The sequence below is a fragment of the Callospermophilus lateralis genome, unplaced genomic scaffold (genome assembly GCF_048772815.1).
Source record: "Callospermophilus lateralis isolate mCalLat2 unplaced genomic scaffold, mCalLat2.hap1 Scaffold_74, whole genome shotgun sequence".
In the NCBI taxonomy this organism is placed as follows: domain Eukaryota; kingdom Metazoa; phylum Chordata; class Mammalia; order Rodentia; family Sciuridae; genus Callospermophilus; species Callospermophilus lateralis.
Genome location: NW_027515420.1, coordinates 2,283,254 through 2,289,321, shown reverse-complemented (window position 1 = coordinate 2,289,321; position 6,068 = coordinate 2,283,254). Strand labels below are relative to the sequence as shown.

At 33.8% G+C, this 6,068-nt stretch overlaps 1 pseudogene; it reads right to left on the bottom strand.

The window, feature by feature from the left end:
- Nucleotides 1-2,734: 2,734 nt before the first annotated feature.
- On the bottom strand, nt 2,735-5,840 carry LOC143640915 (tripartite motif-containing protein 51-like; annotated as a pseudogene).
- Between the last annotated feature and the right edge of the window lie 228 nt (nt 5,841-6,068).

Here is a 6,068-nt window from a genome sequence, read left to right as displayed (position 1 = left end):
CCAATATATCTTTCCTTAGATACAAACAGTGGAAAAACTGAGTATTTTTTTCAGCTTACACTTTAGGGATTCATTCACATTTTCGAAATGAGAGTTTGTTCATTTTCATTGCTTCATAGAATTGCTTTGCATGAGTTTATAACTATTTATTTATCTATTTTACTTTTGGAAAGTATTTTTGGCTACATATTTTAGGGCATTATTTGAAGTGCTGAAAGAAGCAACATTGCGTATAAATTTTACCTAACAAGTGTATGTAGAAATTGCTGATAATATATATTTATCCATTCTGGAATATCTAAGCCTTAGGAAATGCTCTCAGTAAGTAAGCCAAAATTTTTTTTTCAATTAATATTTTCTCTAGCCTTGAGTAAACTTCTTTTATTCTACATTTTTGTCAACACATATTATTCATCTTTAAATTTGATTTATTCTTATCAAGGTCTAGTGATTCAATTTATGGTTTGAATTAGCAATAATCTAATGTCTCATAAAAGTGAGTACTTTTTCATATTTCACTGATTACAAATGCGTTTTCTGTTTTGTGATGTTACCATTCAAGAAAAGTTATTTAATTTTTTTAGCAGATTTACTTTTCTTTTTTTTACCAAACTTTATGCATCTTTATTAGTCAGGGCTCTCTAGAGGAACAGAACCAACAGGGTATATATAATTATTGAAAGGGGATTATTACATTGGCTTACAGAATCAGAAGCTGTATAATTTCACAATGGCTATCTTCAGGCTGGAGTTCTGGAGAAACCAATAGCTGCTGAGTCTAAGGTACTGATGCTTCAGAACAAGAGGGATTAATTATGTAGCCCTAGTGGGATCAAAGACGTGGAAACAACCTGATATTCACTGGTCAGAGTCCACTTTGGAAGAGTAAAGGAGATGAAGTCTGATGCTCTCAGAATTTTGCAGCAGCAATCTATAACCCCTCAAGAAAAATCAAGCTAGAGGGCATTGATGCCTCATTTTTCCAACTTTTATTCCATCCAGGGCCTCAACCTATGGCTGCCATAGGGTGAGTCTGTATTTCAGTTTGCTGTCGCATATGACAATCATTTTAGAAACACTCTCATTGACATTCCCAGAAGCATCCTAAACTTAAGCATACTTTAATCCAAACTGACAATTCAGAACCACCAACATAGTATCAATGATGCATATATATTGTATCTTTCATAGATACTTGGTAAATATATTCTTTTGAAGGGAGGGGCACTGGGAATTGAACCCAGGGAAGCTTTATCACTGAATCACATACCATGTCACTTCTATTTTTTTGAGAAAATATCGCACTAAGTTGCTTAGAGCCTTGGTAAACCTCTGACCATACTGCCATAGCCTTCCAAGTGACTCCAATTAAAGGCATCTACAATCATGCGTGGTTCTAGTTATATATATTTTTTTTTTGATAGAAGATCTTGTTCTGAACACCTGGAATCAAACCAACCACTTATTCAGGCTTCCAAGTAGCTACAGGCACAGCTTATAGTGCATGGCAATTTTCCAACTCCAGTTTTGTATGTTTACTCTTGAGGAATAGTATTTTTAAGCAAACAGTCATTAATTTTAATTCAGACCAATTGAATTTTTCCTCAATGATTATTGTTTTTATGTCTTGTCTGGGCAATTTCTCTATGAGCCTTAAGTCAATCTGTAAAGGACTATGTATTGGTAGGGCTCAGGTTTCTTTTTGTCCACTTGTATAACTATTAGATTCAACACTAGATTGATTATCTTGTGGTTGCCAATGCAAAGGAGAATACTAATAATTGTAAATATTCACATGTATGATTATAATTTTAGAAAAGAAATCATCACACTAACAATTAAGCATGATTACTCAGTAATATGGACAGGATAAATATATAGTAATATGGTTTGAATATGCTTTGTCCTCAATAAAAACCAAGTTAAAGTGTAATTTCATAGAGCAGTGGTGTTTGGGGATGGGGCCTTTAAGTCATGAAAAATGATCAGTGCCTTTCTCCTGGGACTGAACCTAAATAAAAGAGTGAATTCTGGGCCCTTGGAGAGTTATTTTTAAGAAAGTGCATTGTTATGAAGGATGCCACCCCTGTCGTCCAACATTCTGCACTGAAAGATTTCTCCTTCTGCTTCTCTGCTGTGAGCAGATTTATCATGAAACACAAAAGAAACTGAGGCACCATGACGTAGAACTTACCTGTTTTCAGAACTGTGAGGTAAGTAAATCTTTTCTTTATAATTTACTCAGTTGCAGATTTTGTGTGAAAACAACAGAAAATGGACCAAGATGAGTAAATTAAAGTTAGATAAAAAAGAAGGGAGAAAATTATGTTCTTACAACCATTGAGTCTTTATGGTTATGCTTGTTTGGTTAGAAAAAAAGACATGTTCTCTTAGGTTGAATTTTAACTTTATTAAATCATACTTTATCTATTCTTTCATTTGTGACAGTTCAGGAATAAAGTAAAACCAGGAAGTATATTCTGTTTCATGTACCATAGGCAATTATATTCCTCAAATAAATAAATTTTTAAAAAACATAAATTTTAGGAATATATGGGCTTTTAATATTATCACCATAATTAATAACACATTAAATAGATTTTCACAACATTAGAAGGAATGTAAAATTAACAAAATGCAACCTGTTTGTCATGTTTGATAAGACCCAAGGTGGAGGGCTTCCTTAGATATTGAATTTCCCATACATTGGGGCATAGTCCTTATCTATGTCTGGTCAGAAGTGACTACAGCAGAAAACAAGCTAAAGATAGGGAGAAAAGGTACAGGAATGAATCCTGTATATCAGCAAATTTGAGCAACATTAATAAAGCTCACAGTTCTAACTTAATAACCCAGAAATACTCCTATTTGGCTAATGGGCCTTGGTACATATTGAAGTACAATTGGGGAGGTGGTAAAGAGAGTGCAATAGAAACCTTCCTTAACACATCCAAGAACTAAGAGCCCCTCCACCTCATCCATCTTGTAATTTCTGTTCTTTTTCCAATAATCATTACAGACTCCAAAAGCCCAGTTCCAAGAGTTGCCCAGTTTCAAGGGTCTCCCACTTCGCCTCCCAGTAATATCTGCCAATGGTAAAAGTCTGAGTACCCCACGCAAGAAAGCATTCTGATGTTAGATTGATCCAGGAGGCACCTTGTGGATCACATCCAACATTCATGCTTCTCAACTCTCTTTACAGGAAGACGTGGCAGTTGGCTCTTTCAGGACACAGAGTAATAGCAACTGTAAGAAAAATATTACAGACATGAATGTAAAAAATAAGAAGTTAAAGTCTTTAAAAAAAAGTCTTCCTGTGCAGAAATAATATTACTGAGAAATGTGAAATTGTAAAAGCAACAATGATTTTGGATGTAAAAATCTAATACATTATGGGCATGAATAGTAATTCTACAGAACAAATAAATTCCTTACCACAGACTCATAAATTTGTTGACAATGTGAAGAATCAAATATTGAGTCAAATATGAAACCAATTTTTTTAATTTTATTTTTGTTTCAAAATAGATACAGAGAGGATGTCCTGAACTCTCTGAAGACATAAAAAATAACTATCAGAAAAAAAATTCCTATTTCAAAAAAAAAAAAAAGGTGTCATTCTTTGGACCAGAGGTGAAGATTTTCTCTCTTGTAAGCTTTTATAAGCAACTGTATAAAAATCTATTTATATATTTTAGAAAGTATCACTTTATGAAATTAATTCTCATTCACATTTCCTAAATATTCAAATATATTGTACATGTTGCTGGAATCCACTTCAATCCTTTCTGTTATTCCTCAAATCCTGTGATTTTAGAAAGAATAATTTAATATATATTTATGCAAATCTTTTCACTATCCCTAAGTTTTCTGCATGTTCTGCACTGCCCTGAATTTATGAGATTTAACATGTAGCTATTTATATTGAGCAAACTAAAATCATTTTTATTTTTATTTTCCTTTCTTGGTGATAAAGTTGATTTATTTTCTTAGATTTTCTATAGCTATTCAAAATTTTATGTCATATAAATCATATATACCCATGGTATATACAACATAAAGTACTATTCAACTATTTACCCCCCAAAGCTTTTCCTAACAATTCAAATTTAGCAGAGTAAGGTGGCTTATGTCTGAAATCCCAGAAGACTGGGATAAGCAGATAAAAAGTTCAATGCCAGCTTGGGCAAATTCATGAGAGTCTGTTACAAAAAATACTGCGGGCTGCATATCTGACTAACTGGTATGGTGCTTGCCTAACATGTGGGAGGCCCCAAGTTAAAATGCCAGGGCCATTTTTTTTTAAATACTGAACATACTGAACAACTGCATAAATTTGTTTGTGAAATTGAATAATGAAACTTAAATCTGAGTATAGCTCTGTTTATTAAAATTACCAATTTTTATATTGCTTGTTTTATATATACCTCAGGACATATGAGCCTGGATTATATTTATGTAGTTTTCTTTTTTATTTTTCACTCTTTTTTTAAAGAGAGAATGAGAGAGGAGAGAGAGAAAGAGAGAGAGAGAGAGAGAGAGAGAGAGAGAATTTTTTAATATTTATTTTTTAGTTATCAGTGGATACAACATCTTTGTTTGTATGTGGTGCTTAGGATCGAACCCGGGCCGCACGCATGCCAGGCGAGCGCACTACCACCTGAGCCACATCCCCATCCTCATATTTTTCACTCTTTATAGTGTAAATTTGACTATAGATACATACTCAAGGATTTTCAGTCATATTATTTATTTATAAAAATAAGTAAGATATTTAACAAAAGGGAAATACCACCCATGTGGTCCTAAGAACAAATAATACATATGAGAATACTACCAAAGTGCTTATGTTTACCTTGAAAGCAATTGAGCTGTGGATTGATCCAGTGATGGGCCCTGCACTGAGTTCTGGATTCAGAGGCTGGGCTATATACAGCTGCATAGATTCAATCCTGCAATAAGGAAGATGCAGTGAACATATGTAAAGTCAGAAAATCATGACTTTTCTTGATATAACCCTTTATAAGAATTCTAGTAACACACAGGTGTGGAAATACAGAAATCATCACTTTTTGAAATTAACTCTTATTCACAGTTCCTAAATATTTAAATATATTTTAAATGCTGTTGAAATACATATTAATACTTTCTGTTACTCCTCAAATTCTGTAAATATGCTTAGTTTTCTGTTCACTTGCATATATATAAGAGTAAAAATCTGGTGTCCATTTCCAGTCTGCACTGAAATCTCCCTATCTGCAATCATAAGCGTCTCTAAGAACTAGAACTGGCTATTGCCTCCTTCACAGGGAGACTGTCAGAAGAATTCTAGGCAGTGATATCTGGTTTCTGAAGCTGAGCTGCCTGGAGGACCCACAGAGTTCTAATGCTTTAAGTTTATTTCAACTATCATTATAAACTCTCAACTTATACATACAAAATTAACAAATCTCTAGAGGTTTCACACATTGGAGGACTCTACCTCTCCTGTTAGCCTGTGTTCCCACTATTAGCTCTGTGAATTGTTTGATTTCATCAACCTTGTGTACACTTAGTATTTCTCCTTCATCTGCATAGGCTTTCCAGAACTGGAAAGAAAACCAGGAATGAAAGGATTTTGAAATAATTTCTCTTTTGCAACATTTTAATTGAAGCTACTCCTAAAATTACTGAGAATGAGAACTAAGAGAGATGTCAAATTAGGTGGGGGAAGAAAAAAGTAGATCAATGACAAGAGGGACTGAGTATTCCAGTGAATCATGCGCTGTAATAGTCCTGACAAGTACTGTAAAAACTGCAAAAGGATCTGTTGGGAGGCATGTAAACATTCACCTGTACATTGTGTCTCCAATGACCTGGGAAAAGAAAAATAAAAATTTTGAGTGATTTTTACAAGATCCCTCTACCATTAAGTACAGTGTGAGATTATTGAATCAGCTCCAGAAGCTACTAGTTCCTAAGAAGTTCTGTCTTCCATCCTAGGGTGCATTTCCAACTTCTTTTCTACTTAATAGAACACAGTCCACTATAGAATCGTTGTAAAGTGTGGTTCATCAATATTCTGTGTG